A 15042-nucleotide genomic window follows, 5' to 3' on the forward strand; every position below is an offset into this window, starting at 1 on the left:
TGACAGCCCGCCAGGTCTCAGCCATTCTTTTTGACACATCAAGTCGCACACGCCAAGTGTCGGTCATTCCCGTTCAAACGCCTCGAAGCCCTGCTGTAGATGTTGGGCCTTCCCTGAACTCGCGCCTAGCGCTCAAGGAAGCCGGCTTTGCGCCCAGGGATTCCAGGGGGACCCCGCGCCTCCACCTGCAGCCCCGGGCCCGCGCCCCCGCGCCCAGCGGGAGCGCGCACGACGGGAGCGCGGGAGTGGCGCGCACGTGCCGCCGGGAAGGGGCCGCCCGGGCCGCGCCAAGATGGCGGCGGCCGCGGCCGCAGCGGCGACGGTTGGCGGCGGCCCGTGAAGCGGGCGGGGCCGGCGGCGTGGAGGCGGGGTCCCGGGCGAGCCGCCCTGGGAGGCGGGGGCCGTTTCCATAGCGGCGGCAGGAGGTGTCGCGCCGGGGAACTTCCTGGTTCGCGGGCTCGGCTTTGCCGGGATCCTCTTGGAAGGGAAACAATGGGGCGGAGGGCACTGCGGTAGCCGCCGCCGCCGCCGCCGCGCCGGACCAGCTTGGCCGCCGGGGACTGCCCGCCCTGCCCGCTGCCCACTGCTCTCGCCGACGGGACCGTCCGGAGGTAAGTTCCTTTTCTCATCCCTCGCCACAACCGGCCGGCAGCGGCGGCTTCCCGGGGCGACCTCCCGGGCGGGGATTCGGAGTTGGCCCCAGGGAGCCGGACGCCGCCATTCCCGGACCCGGGAGGAGGGGACGCAGCTGCGGCTCGCGGGCACAGCCCTGGAAGCGGACAGGCTGCGGAAACGTGCGCGGGGTGCCCTCGCCGGCTTCTCCCCCGCTTTGCGTGTTGGGGGGTCTACGGGGTGATTGGCAGGTTGGCGGGCGCCAGGCTGGGGGCCTCGCGGAGGGGGCCCAGGCAGGGGCTGCGGCTGCCCAGCTCCCGGGTTGGGGGGTGGGTGGAGCCCGCTGCCCTCTCCCCCGGTGCAAGTTTCGGTCCCGGGGGAGACGAGTCTCCCTTGCAAGTTTCGCTGGCGTCCTGCAGAGTGCGAGCGGGCAGAAGTGAGGCAAACTTCGTGCTCTGAAATGACTGCCTTGGTGCGGCGGAACTGTCTCTCCCTGCGGCGGGGCGAGCATGGGGGTGAATGAGGGGTGTGGGAGAAGCCTGGGAATCTGTGCACCTTGGCAAAGTTTTGCACAATAGTTTGGAGCTCACGAGTGTGGGGCGGCGCGGCGTTTGCAGTGCGGGAGCACGGTTCCTCGCAGGTGTTTGAAAGCTGGAAAACGCTGGAAGCCTGCGGACGTTTCTGTACTTTGGAGATTCTGTCTCTCCTCCTGCCTCTTTTCCACGCAGATGAGGGAGACTGTAGACTTGAGCACGCCTGTCCCGTACGGGACTCGGAAGGCTTGTTGAGTTGGAAAATACCCCATCTTTGGACATAATGCGACACGAATGGAGAAAATAAAAGTGGGGATACTGTCTTAAGTATTTTACTTTCTGGAAGAAAATGATTTCAGTCCTACATTAATCCTTTTAAAAAAGAAAAATCTTTGGGGGGTAAATATGGTTTTCTGGCTCAACTTTGAGAAGTTGCACAGAAGTTTATGATAGATCACCCTGGCTAAGTTGCTCCTATCCTATATTGAGTCTCTGGGACGAAGGCAAGGTGGTTTTTCCTTTCCTGAAGTCATCTTAATAAGAATCAATAAATTAGCCAGCATCAAACGAGTAGAAGTTTATTTGCTTTTAGTTTTTATTCAGCCAAACCCTAAAATTAACAGAAGTTATTTCTACATTTTGCCATTATTTTATAATTGAATTTGTAAAGTTGGTATAGTTCTTTACTTAAAATGGGTTTGGATTCTGTATTCCAATTAAAGTATGGCAAAGCAGAAAAGAAATATATTACACTCAGAAAAGTAAAAATTAACTTGCAAAGAAAAAACAGCCCTAATTGCAAATACAGGTATCCCGAGTCAACAGAAATTCCTTTGCAGATTGTGTAAAGTAATGAGTTGTCACACAAGCATTCACAGCGTGATTTGCCAAATAGTAAGAATTTGAGTCCTGAGACTTAAGTGTATATGCCTACTTACTGTTTTTAGCTGGGCTGTGTTTCAGGTAAGGATAGTTCATTGCCAGTTTTTTTTTTTTTTTTTTTAATAGATATATTCATTTATTTGAAAGGCAGAGTGACAGAGAGGGAGAAGCTGGGAGCCCACAATTCCGACCTGTTTTCCCATGTTGGTAACGGGGGCCCAAGTACGTTCCCAGGCACATTAACAGGAAGCTGGATCAGAAGCCGAGCAACCTAGGCTAGAACTGGCAATCTCAGTAAGCAGAGGCTGAACCCTCTGTGCCATAACTACTCCTCCCCTACCCCCCATTACTAGTTTTAAGAATGTTTTGAGATGCACATACCTCCTAGGGAGGACTCTGGTTAAACAAAGCGGTGAGCAGTAGTGGCTGGTTGGGTGCTGTCCGTTAATGGACTGACAACCCTCAAGTATTATAGGGCACCAAGAGAGACCTATCCGCCACAGCAGATGCAAGCTGGCTGGCTGGTCTGTCTTTGCTGTCTGTATCAAGTTACTCTTACATTTTGTAGCCAGTGAAGATGAGTGAAAAAGAGGCCACTAAGTTCAAGCTAGTAGCAAATGGAAAACAAAAACACCTGCTTTGGGTAAAAAGTGCCAGGAGTGTTAAGGCAGTTTGAAGTTGGAATACGCAAGCTTTTGGAATTGTTGCTTCAGCTAGAGAGAAGGAGACAAGTGATTATGTTTTCTGGTCTATCTTTGCAGTTTCACTGTAACCATTCTTGTATAACTAGTGCCGTTGAGACCATTAATTATCAGAAAGTTACTGTTTGTCCCTGTATCCCTCTGTGATTTTTGAAAAGGTATATTCCGTTCTCAGATGTGATTTAATTATATTTGTTGATTCATTTTTCCCTTGCATCTTTACAGTGGAAGTCAATATAGAAGTAATACTTTGAAAGAAATCTGATTTCTAGTGCACTTTTGGTTAGTATTTGGGGATTAGCGAATGGGACCCAGAGTTACGAAGACATGGATTCTCAGCTGGCTTATCTCATTTCCAGGCTCATGCACGTTCTTAATTTTTTTTAAATTTTTTTTTTTTAAAGCTTTCATGTACTTATTTGAGAGGTAGGGTTACGGATAGAGAAAGAGAGAGACACAGAGAAAGGTCTTACATCCGATGGTTCACTCTCTGAATGGCTGCCACTGCTGAAGCTGTGCTGATCAGAAGCCAGGAGTCAGGAGCTTCTTCTGGGTCTCCCACGAGGGTGCAGGGGCCCAAGCGCTTGGGTCAACTTCCACTGCTGTCCAGGCTATAGCAGAGAGCTGGATCAGAAGTAGAGCAGCCGGGACACAAACCAGTGCCCATATGGCATATGGGGGGTTGGGGTGGGGAGTGGGGTGCTTAGCCTGCTACGCAGGTCCCTCCATAATTTTTTTTTTTTTTTTGACAGGCAGAGTGGACAGTGAGAGAGAGAGACAGAGAAAGGTCTTCCTTTGCCATTGGTTCACCCTCCAATGGCCGCCGCGGCTGGCGCGCTGCGGCCGGCGCACCGCGCTGATCCGATGGCAGGAGCCAGGAGCCAGGAGCCAGGTGCTTCTCCTGGTCTCCCATGGGGTGCAGGGCCCAAGCACCTGGGCCATCCTCCACTGCACTCCCTGGCCACAGCAGAGTCCCTCCATAATTTTTAAAAGCTTATTTCTTTGTAAAATTGGGGAGAATTGTAAATTCTAATTTATTTGATGAATATTTCAACAGCGCCTTCTGTGCACCTGGGAACCTTGTGTTGAGTACTTGTTTTCAGCCATGTGGGATGAGTCCTTTGAAGTAGAGCACAGGAGGCTATAAAATCTGTAGCTTGGGAACCTAACTTGATTTTGGGGGAGTCAGGGCACGTTTTCCTGAGGAAGTGACTTGGAAGACCTGAAGGGTGTGGAGATCATAGGAGAAACGGAGAGTTGGGTGGGTGGGAAGCCGGGAGAAGAACATGTATACAAGTCAATGAAGAGGTGGTTGTGAGGTTAAGTAAGTCAGAATGCTTGTATGTTAATTCCCTACAGGGCTCGTAACTGATTACTAGTACTTATGCACATAAGACTCTTGGCACCATTCTCTAACCATCTGAATGAAGTGGCTCAGTTTTGTTCCAAAGCCATTATAGAAAGGGAGTCAGCGCAGGTGACTAACCACATTAGACCTGGCGTCTAAAGTCTGTTGGTTCATTTGCTTGCTAGTTTCTATAGCTGTGAAACTGGCATTAAATATTAAATAAAATATTCTTTGATTTCTTTACAGGGATATTTTATGGTATCTGTGTAGTTTTTGATTGCATTCTTCCTTTGAAGAGCTTAGACTACCTTATTTAAAATGCCTACTTCTCATTAAAGTAATCCATCCTAAAATAAGTAGCAGGTAGTTCATTTGCATCCAGAAGGGTCAGGAATGATTTTGGAGTTTCACACCTTACTTTTTAAATTGTTTTTGGATCTAAAGAGATTACATATGATTTAGCTATTCTGCAAGAGGTACATATTACACCTATGCACCTTGCTGAAATTGATAGGAGAATAAAAAAGTTATAATTTTATCCTAGAGTTTTCCTTTTACTGAGTTCACATGAATTAAAAACATTAATTTTCGCATAAAATAAGTGAAAGTGCCATTTAAAAGCTTCTTAATATATTAATTTTGTAAGGTTGTTACATAGATCACTGATGGCAAATTAATATTTTATTATGGATTAATATTATTTATCAGTCACTTGGCTCTCTTATGCTTTTAAAAGTTTGTATTTGTTTCCATTTTTATTCGAAAGGCAGACACACCCACATACACACAGAGACACACACATATAGAGATCTTCCATCTGCTGGCTCACTCTCCACATCTCTGCAACAACCGTTGCTGGGCTGGGTCAGAGCCAGGACCCTGGAACTCCATCTGGGTCTCCACTTGGGTGGCAGAGATCCAGCTGCTTGAACCATCATCTTTGCCTCCCAGGGTTTCCATTAAGCAGGAAGTGTGAATGGAAGTGGAAGAGTCAGGCTTTGATTTGGAACGTTGGCATGCCAAGCATCAGTGTAACCTTTGCACCTAATGCCTACCCAAGGCTTCTTGTTATTTCTTTTTTTTGATATCTTAATGTTTATTTGCATATCCATGATAATGGGAGAAAAGACAAGGTAAAGTATGATTTTGAGTCAGTTACAGGGGCCTGCACTGTGGCACAGTGGGTAACGCCCTGGCCTGAAGTGCCGGCATCCCACATGGGCGTTGGTTCGAGACCCGGCTGCTCCACTTCCGATCCAGCTCTCTGCTGTGGCCTGGGAAAGCAGCAGAAGATGGCCCAAGTCCGTTGGCCCCTGCACCCATGTGGGAGACCGGGAGGAGGCTCCTGGCTCCTGGCTTCGGATCAGCGCTGCTCCTGCTGTTGTGGCCAATTGGGGAGTGAACCAACGGGTAGAGGACCTCTCTCTTTCTGCCTCTCCTCTCTCTGTGTGACTCTGACTTTCAAATAAATAAATAAATCTTAAATAAAAAAAGAAAGTTACAGTGAAAAAAAATGGACTAGATGGGGAGGCTAAAGTGTAGAAAAGTTAGAGGTGTGTGTGTGTGTGTGTGTATGTGTGTGTTGGGGGTGCTGGATATTTTTGTGTATTTCCCTAAGGCATATATTAAAAAATAATGAATTGGTATGTAATAACTCTTTATTGACAATAATATTAAAGCTAATTTTAGGGGCCAGCGCTGTGGCTCACTTGGTTAATCCTCCGCTTGTGGTGCTGACATCCCATATGGGCGCTGGGTTCTAGTCCCAGTTGCTCCTCTTCCAGTCCAGCTCTCTGCTGTGGCCCGGGAGGGCAGTGGAGGATGGCTCAAGTGCTTGGGCCCTGCACCCGCATGGGAGATCAGGAGGAAGCACCTGGTTCCTGGCCTCAGATTGGCATAGCTCTGGCCGTAGCAGCCATTTGGGGGGGGGGGGGTGAACCAATGGAAGAAAGACCTTTCTCTCTGTCTCTCTCTCTCTCTCACTGTCTAACTCTAGCTGTCAAATTTAAAAATAAATAAATAAATAAAAAAGCTAATTTTAAGAACCTGTTTGTCTCATCTGTTCTGTGTTCATTTTTTTCTCTTTCATTGTTTTGGGTTGATTCTTCAAAAAGTTCATGGAAAATACAAATTATGGAATAACTGTGCATGGCTATAAAAACTTTGACGGTTGGGGCTGGTGTTGTGTGATATTTGGTAAAGATATCGCCTGCAACACTGGCATCCCGTATGGGCACTGGTTCGAGTCCCAGCTGCTCCAGTTCTGATCCAGCTCCCTGCTAATGGCCTGGGAAAGCAGCGGGAGATGGCCCAAGTACTTAGACTCCCGCCACCCATGTGGGAGACCCGGATGAAGCTCCTGGCTCCTGCTTCAGCTTGGCCCAGCCCCAGCTGTTGGGGAGTGAATCAGCAGATGGGGAATCTCTGTTTCTCAAACTCTTCCCCCACCCCCGTAACTACACCTTTCAGATAAATGAAATAAATCTTTAAAAAATTTTTTTACAGCTAAATGGATATGTCGATTTTGTTTCCATGAACTTTTTGAAGTATTCTTGTAATCTTATCAAAGTTTAGTGTTAATTGAGTTTTTTTCTGGACAATGCAGGACCTTTAAAACATTTAATTTCTTCCTTTCCTTAATTCATTATGGCCATGTTTAAAAATGCATATATGTCGGGGTGGGTGTTTGGTGCAGCGATTAAGCTGTGCTTGGGATGCCTACATCACCAGAGTACTGGCGTTCGAGTCCCAGCACCACTCTCTCTTCCGCCTTCCTGCTAATGTACATCCTGGGAAGCAGCTGATGATGGCTCAAATACTTGGATTCTGGCCATGCTTGTGGAAAACTCAGTTTGGGCTCCTGGCTCCTGGCCTTGTCCTGTCCTGGTTCCTATGGTTATTTGGGAAGTTGAACCAGTGGATGGAAATCTCTCTCTCTCAAGTAAATAGACTTATGTATAAAAAAGTAAATCTACTTAAAATTGCAGTGGCATATTTTTGTTGTTTATGCTGTTACTGTTCAGTAAGACTTGTTGCATTACTGACCTTCCATCTGGAACAATTTTCTTTCTGCCTGAAGAATACCTTTCAGGATTTTTCTCAGAGTGGATCTAGTTTTGAAAAATTTTCTAACCTTTTATCTGAGAAAAGAATTAGCATTCATCCTTGAATTATATTCATCCTTGAAGTATATCTTTTCCTGGGTATAGAATTCTGGAATGGAGGGGCTCGCGCTGTGGCAGAGTAGGTTAAGCCTCTGCCTGCTGTGCCGGAATCCCATAAGGGTGCCAGTTCGAGTCCCGGCTACTCCATTTCTGATCCAGCTCTCTGCTAAGGGCCTGGCAAAGCAGTGGAGGATGGCCCAAGTGCTTGGGCCCCTGTATCCATGTGGGAGACCCAGATGAAGCTCCTGGTTCCTGGCTTCAGATCAATCTAGCTCAGCTCTGCTCTGACCATTGTGGACATTTAGGGAGAGAACCAACAGATGGAAGATCTCTCTCTGTCTCCCTCTCTCTGTGTAACTCTGCCTCTCAAATAAATAAGAAAATCTTAAAAAAAAAAAAAAATTCTGGATCAGAACATACACTGGTTTATGTTAGTTTTTTGGAGAGATTATTCTATAAAGTTTTGGCATCCTTATTTCTATTCAGAAGTTAGCTGTGGTTTTTGCTTCTTTTTTTGGTTATTTGTTTCTTGGGCCATTTTTTTTTTTTTTTGACAGGCAGAGTGGACAGTGAGAGAGAGACAGAGAGAGAAAGGTCTTCCTTTGCCGTTGGTTCACCCTCCAATGGCCGCCGCTGCAGCCGGCGCACCGCGCTGATCCGATGGCAGGAGTCAGGATCCAGGTGCTTTTTCCTGGTCTCCCATGGGGTGCAGGGCCCAAGCACCTGGGCCATCCTCCACTGCACTCCCTGGCCATAGCAGAGAGCTGGCCTGGAAGAGGGGCAACCGGGACAGAATCCGGCGCCCCGACCGGGACTAGAACCCGGTGTGCCGGCGCCGCAAGGTGGAGGATTAGCCTATTGAGCCACGGCGCCGGCCTCTTGGGCCATTTTTAATATTTTCTTTTTGACTTTGAATTTAAGATGATTTTCTCTCCGTCTCTATTTCTGTCTCTGTCTTTTTGCCTTTTCTCTCTCGGTCTGTTTCTTGTTTGGAGTATCCAGACTGTTTTGATGCTATGACTTGATGTGTTTCATCAGTTTTAGAAAATTCTCAACCATCATCTCTTTAAATGTTGCTTTTCTCCATTCTCTTGCTTTGTTGCCATTCTCTTGCTTTGAGCTCTGTTGCACCGTGTTAACCCTACTCACTGAATCCTCTGTGTATTTTACCGCTCCTTTTGTTTTTTCATACTTTTGTTGCTTTTTTGTTTTGGATATTTTCTTTTGATCTGCCTTCTAGTTTACTAATTTTCATCTCTGTCTAATATGCTATTAAGTATATTCTCTGGGTTTTAAATTTTGGCTGTTATATTTTTCATTTCTAGAATTTTATTTATTTTTCAAATGTGCTGCGACTTTTTAAAAATAGCTTTTGGTTTCCTATCAAAAATTTCAAACTTTACACATTTCTTTTTGGACGGAGTAAGCATGGTAACTCTACTCCAGGGTCCTATGAATTTTTCCTTATATTTTCTGTATTTCTAAAGGAGTTTTGTCTCCTGTATACTTGCTTGTCTTTGATTGTGTGCTGCTCATTGTGCTTGAAAAAGTATTCTAGAAGTAATCCCAGGTGTAGGTAAGGATTTTTCCATTGCTCTTTTTTAACAAATTGAAATTTAAAAAATTATTTATTTTCACTTTATTTGAAAGAGAGAGAGAGGAAGAGAGAGAGAAGGGTATTGCCCATCCTCTGACCTACTTCCCAGATGCCTGCAACAGCTGGGACTAGGCCAGGCTGAAGTGAGGAATCAGGAACTCTGGGTCCCCACCTGAGTGGCAGGGTCCCCAATACTTGAGCCATTACCTGCTGCTTTGCAAGGTGCGTATTGGCAGGAAGCTGAATTGGAAGTGGGAGGTCCAGGACTTGAACCACTCCTCCACATGGAATGTGGGCATCACAAATGGCTTCCTAACTGGTACACCAATTGCCTACCCTGGAGGTTTTTTTTTGTTTTTGTTTTTTTTTCAGTAATGCAAGACTTGGTTTAACTGACTTCTACCTTTTCTTTTGTGAGTCAGTTTCTTGAGATTTTTATTCCAAAGCAAAGGATGGCTCTCCCTTGGGGCTTCTTACACTCTTGACAATTTTGTTCTTGGCCATTTGGAGAGTGAACCAGCGGATAGAAGACTTTTCTATCACTCCCCTTCTCTGTCTGTAACTCTACGATTCAAATGACTAAATAAGTAAATAAAAATAGCAAAAAAAAAAAAAAAAAGTTTTGTTCTGTATCCCTCAATACTACCTGATTGCTGTTTAGCCTCTTGGATACCATTTTGACCAGGCATGCTTTTTCATTGTAGATCCTTTACTTTCTTGGACTGTGGCTAATGTGTGAGAGAGAGAGAGGCAATATGAGAAAGAAAGAGAGAGCGCGAGTGAGCGAGCTCTCCCATTTGCTGGTTCACTCCCTAAATTCCCACAGCAGCTGGGGCTGGGTCAGGCTTAAGCCAGAAGCCAGGAACTCAGTGTGTGTCTCCCATGAGAGCAGCAGCTATCCAAGTGACTAAGTCGTCACCTGCTGCCTCGCAGGGTGTACATTAACAGGAAGCTGGGGTTGGGAAAACAGCTGAGATCTGAAGCCGGGCACTCTGATATGGGATATGGGCTTTCTAACTGGCATCTCAACTGCTATACTGAGTGCTGCCCCACTCCTTCCTTTTTTCAAAATAATTAAGTATAATGTACATACAGTAACACGTACTAATCTTAAGCACATACCTCAAAGAATTTTTAAAATTAGTTAAATTTAAAGGCATAGCATCAGAGAGAGGGGGAAGCTGCTCAGCTTCCATTCTGGCTCCCTGCTAATGTGTCTGGAAAGGCAGCAGATGATGGCTCAGGTGCTTGGGCCCCTGCCACTCATGGGCAGCCCCAAGCTCCTGGCTTTGGCCTGGTCCACTTGTGGCTATTGTGACCATTTGTGGAGCAAACCAGCAAATGGAAGACTTACCTGTCTCTCCTTCTGTCCCTGTCGCTCTGCGTTTCAAATAAATACATAAGTAAATCTTTAAAAAAAGTTTCTGTGAATGTTATTAGTTGTGTCACTATAGGCAGTTCATTATATAGAACATTTTTTTTTTTTTTTTTTGACAGGCAGAGTGGACAGTGAGAGAGAGAGACAGAGAGAAAGGTCTTCCTTTGCCGTTGGTTCACCCTCCAATGGCCGCCGCGGCCGGCGCGCTGCGGCCTGCACACCGCACCGCGCTGATCTGATGGCAGGAGCCAGGAGCCAGGTGCTTTTCCTGGTCTCCCATGGGGTGCAGGGCCCAAGCACCTGGGCCATCCTCCACTGCACTCCCTGGCCACAGCAGAGGGCTGGCCTGGAAGAGGGGCAACCGGGACAGAATCCGGAGCCCCGACCGGGACTAGAACCCGGTGTGCCGGCGCCGCTAGGCGGAGGATTAGCCTAGTGAGCCGCGGCGCCGGCCGAGAACATTTTTGACACCCCAGAAGCTTCTGTCACACTCCTTTCCAGTTGGTATTCCTGCCATCCTTACCTTAGATAGCAAGTTCTGAGTTTTCTGTCCCCACAATTTTGAGTTTTCTAGTTTTTCATAAAAATGATATCTTACAGTTTGGACTTTTGAAAACATGGCTTCTTTAATTCTATGTTGTGTTGTATCAGTGAATTTCAGTGATATTGTCTGTAGCGATGGTGTTCCTTTTTTTTGCCTTATAAGTATTCTGACTACTGTGACTGCCTAAATGTTGCCTGAAAACTTAGTGGCTTGAAAAGAAAAGAATGATGTTCGTTTTGCTCACGGATTTGTGATTTGTGAAGCTTCTCCGTGTCACCTGGTTTCAGCGAGGGCTGCTGGGAGGCTGGACCTTGTCTGAAGGCCGGCTTCCATGTGTGCTGGCTGACGACAGGACACCTAGGTGATGCCTAACTGTGTGGCCTCCGCTTGTCCACAACACGGTGGCCGTGTTCCCAGGGAGAGGGAAGATGGAGAGGGGGAGACAAGGTGAGGCACGCAGAAGTTACAGCGCCTCTTACGGCTTTGCCTTCGCGCTTGTGCAGTGTTACTTCCCCTGTGTTCTCTTCTTCATGGAGGTAGAAACCTACCCAGGTTTAAAGAAGAATGGGACACAGACTGTGCTTCGTGATGGGGAGAGAAGCTTCTGGAAGAGTGTGTGCAACCAGAAATATTGCAATTGAATGTTATTAGAAAATACAGTCTGCTGTAGTGGTAGCCTAATACTGTAATACATTACAGTATATGTATCCATTCTACTTTTAATAGACACTTGGGTTGTTTCCAGTTTTTCACTTTCAGGATAAAGTTGCTGTGAACATTCACATGCATCTATTTTGTTGGGACATCTGAATTCCTTGTATTTGAATATAATCCCTAGCAATGGAATTGCTGATTAATAGGTAGACATATACTTAGTCTTAGTAGTTACTATCAGTTTGCCAGAGTGTTTGTACCAATGATATTTTTAACAGTTTAAAACTCTACTCAGTATATTTTTTGTCCAGCTCTTTGTTTTTAAGCAAGAGGGTTGGTGTGTAACACCTGGTCTGCCCTTGCTGGAGATGCGGGTCCCTTGTTGTGTTTTATGTGTAACTTTCCATGTGCATGTGCTTTAGTTTCCCAGCCAGGTATTTGGATATTGAGAATAGGGAGGAGGTAGAAGGACCTAATTGTGAAGTAATAGAGTGATTTTGAATGCAGCATCTTAGAATATTAAATTAGTGCAAAGGATTCTAAGAATGCTAATAGTATTTTATTGTATAGTATTATAATTAAATACTAAATTAGCATTCTTAGAATTCAAATTAGTGCTGAAAGTAGTTAACTAATTTTCAGGCTATGTACATTAATCCCAGAAAAGAAATTTCTAGGTTTTTTAAAAAAGAGTATTGGAGATAAAATACCATTTCTTTTCACTTTATGTCACATTTTGATTCAGTGTTTTATTATCAATTTGGATTCTAAGAATTTATTTATTTGAGAGGTAGATTACAGACAGAGGAAGAGATAAAGAGAAAGTTCTTCCATCCAGTGGTTCATTCTCCAAATGGCTACAACGGCTGGAGCTGGCTGGGAGCTGGGAGCTTCTTCCGGGTCTCCCACGTGGGTGCAGGGGCACAGGCACTTGGGCCATCCTCTACTGCATTCCCAGGCCATAGCAGAGAGCTGGAACGGCAGAGGAACAGCCGGGACTTGAATTGGCGCCCGTATGGGATGCTGCTGCTGCAGGCACATGCTTAGCCAACTGTACCACAGCGCTGGTCTCTTGGTTTGAATTCTAAGCTTATCCACTTAGCTTGTTTGAACAATAGTTTTCTGTTAAAAAATGCCCTGGCCTGAAGTGCCAGCATCCCATATGGTGCCAGTTCTAGTCCTGGCTGCTCCTCTTCTGGTTCAGCTCTCTGCTATGGCCTGGGAAAGCAGTAGAGGATGGCCCAAGTCCTTGGGCCCCTGCACCCATGTGGGAGACCTGAAAGAAGTTTCTGGCTCCTGGGGTTCGGATCCACTCAGCTCTGGCCATTGCAGCCATTTGGGAAGTGAGCCAGCAGACGGAAGACTTGTCTCTCTCTTTCTCTACCTCTCTCTGTAACTCTTTAAAATAAATAAAATATGTCTTTAAAAAAAACACACTTCAGAAAAGACACATAAATACTGAAAGTGATTGTTGAAAAAGATATTCCATGCAAATGGAAGCCAAAAGTGAGCAGGAGTAGCTATACTTATATCAGACAAAATAGAATTTAAGACAAAAATGTTCAAAGAGACAAAGGTCACTGTATAATGATCAAGGGATCAGTTGAATAAGAAAGGATGATGATTTTGAATGCATGTGCACCTAATACTGGAGTACCCAATAAAACAAACATTATTAGATCTAAGGGGAGGTATGAGCTTCAATATAATAGCAATGGGGAACTTTAAAATCCTGTTTGCATCATAGGATAGATCACACAGACACACACACACACACACAAATCCACTGAGAAATAGAGTAAAACTGTGTTCTAGGCCCAGGATGTTCTATCCAATAGCTGCAGAGTACACATGCTTTTCATCAGCACAGGGAATGTTGTCTAGGAAAGACTATATGTTAGGCCACAAACAGGTCTCAACAAAATCTAAAAAAATCAAAATCAGATCATGTATTAGACCATAGTGAGATAAAACTGGGAGTCAACAACACAAGAAACTCTAGAAGTTGTACAAATACAGGGAGACTGAACAACATTTCCCTGAATGAACAATGGGTCATGGAGGAAATCAAAAGCAAAATTAAATTTCTTTAAGCCAATGAAAATGGAAATGCTTCATCCCAGACTTAGGAGATAGAACAAAAACAGTATTAAGAATTAAGGTTGTAGAAACAAGCACCTACAATGAAAGATACAAAGATATCAAATGAACAATTGTATTTCAAGGATCTGGAAAAACAAGTGCAAACCAGCCCCAAAGTGATTAGAAGGAAGGAAGTAATAAAGATCAGGCCAAGAACCAGTGAAATACAAACTAATAAAACATAAAAGATCAGTGAAATTGAGTTGATTTTTTGAAAAGAAACAAAGTTGATAAAACTTCAGCTAAGTCAATTAAGAAAAAACAAAAGGTAGAGATAAAAGGGAGATATTATAACCGATACCACAAAAATACAGAGTATCATTAGGGACTTTTATGAGCAAATATATGCCAGCAGATTGAAAAACCTTGAAGAAATGAATAAGTTTCTAGATACATGTAATTTACTAAGGCTGAATTGTGAAGACATAGAAAACACAATAGACCAATAAAGAGTAATGAGATTGAATCACCAATGAGTCTCCTAATAAAGAAAATCCCAGGACCAGCTAGCTTCACTCTTTAGTTCTACCATATTTATATGGAAGAACCAACACCAGTTCTTTTTTTTTTTTTTTTTTAAGATTTATTTATTTATTTGAAAGTCAGAATTACACACAGAGAGAGGAGAGGCAGAGAGAGAGAGGTCTTCCATCCAATGGTTCACTCCCCCAGTTGGCCATAACGGCTGGAGCTGCGCCAATCCGAAGCCAGGAGCCAGGAGCTCCCTCTGGGTCTCCCATGTGAGTGCAGGGGCCCAAGGACTTGAGCTATCTACTTCTGTTTTCCCAGGCCATAGCAGAGAGCTGGATCGGAAGAGGAGCAGCTAGGACTAGAACCGGCGCCCATATGGGATGCCGGTGCTTCAGGCCAGGGCGTTAACCTGCTCTGCCACAGTGCCAGGCCAGCCAACACCAGTTCTCAGAATAGTCCAGAAAATTGAAATGGAAGGAATTCTTTTAAGTGCATTCTATGAGGCCAGCATTGCTTTGATTCCAAAACCAGATTAAGGATACAGAACAAAAAACCATAGACCAATTTTCTTGATGAGCATAGATGCAGAAATTCTTAATGCAGTGTGGATAAATTGAATCCAAAAAACATCAGAAAGATCATGTGGGATTTATCCCAGGGATGCAGATTTCAGCATTTGCAAATTTTTACCCTTCATTCCACTGATATAACAAATTATGTTTATATCAGTGGAATGAAGGGTAGAAATCATATGATCATATCAATAGCTGCAGAAAAGGCATCCATTCATGTTAAAGAATATTGAGTAAAATCGTACAGAATGAACATACCTCAACGTAATAAAGGCCACATTTGACAAATTATAGCCAGTATCATATTGAATAGGGAAAAGCTGAATGTGTTTCCTCTAAAATTTGGAACCAGATAAGGATGTCTGCTCTCATTGCTCTTATTCAGTATAGTACTGGAAGTTTTAGCTAGAGAAATTAGAAAAGAGGAAGAAATCAAAGGCATAC

The 15042-nt window shown here is 44.9% G+C and overlaps 1 protein-coding gene across 1 annotated transcript in view; it reads left to right on the forward strand.

Annotated features, from left to right (window-relative positions):
- The first annotated feature begins 303 nt into the window (after positions 1-303).
- USP6NL (USP6 N-terminal like) overlaps positions 304-15042 on the forward strand; it is a 190295-nt gene continuing 175556 nt past the window's right edge. Inside the window, exon 1 of the mRNA XM_051821561.2 lies at positions 304-611. The gene's annotated coding sequence lies outside the window, so the exon portion shown is untranslated. The remainder of the gene's footprint in view (positions 612-15042) is intronic.

This window comes from Oryctolagus cuniculus, chromosome 13 (genome assembly GCF_964237555.1).
Source record: "Oryctolagus cuniculus chromosome 13, mOryCun1.1, whole genome shotgun sequence".
In the NCBI taxonomy this organism is placed as follows: domain Eukaryota; kingdom Metazoa; phylum Chordata; class Mammalia; order Lagomorpha; family Leporidae; genus Oryctolagus; species Oryctolagus cuniculus.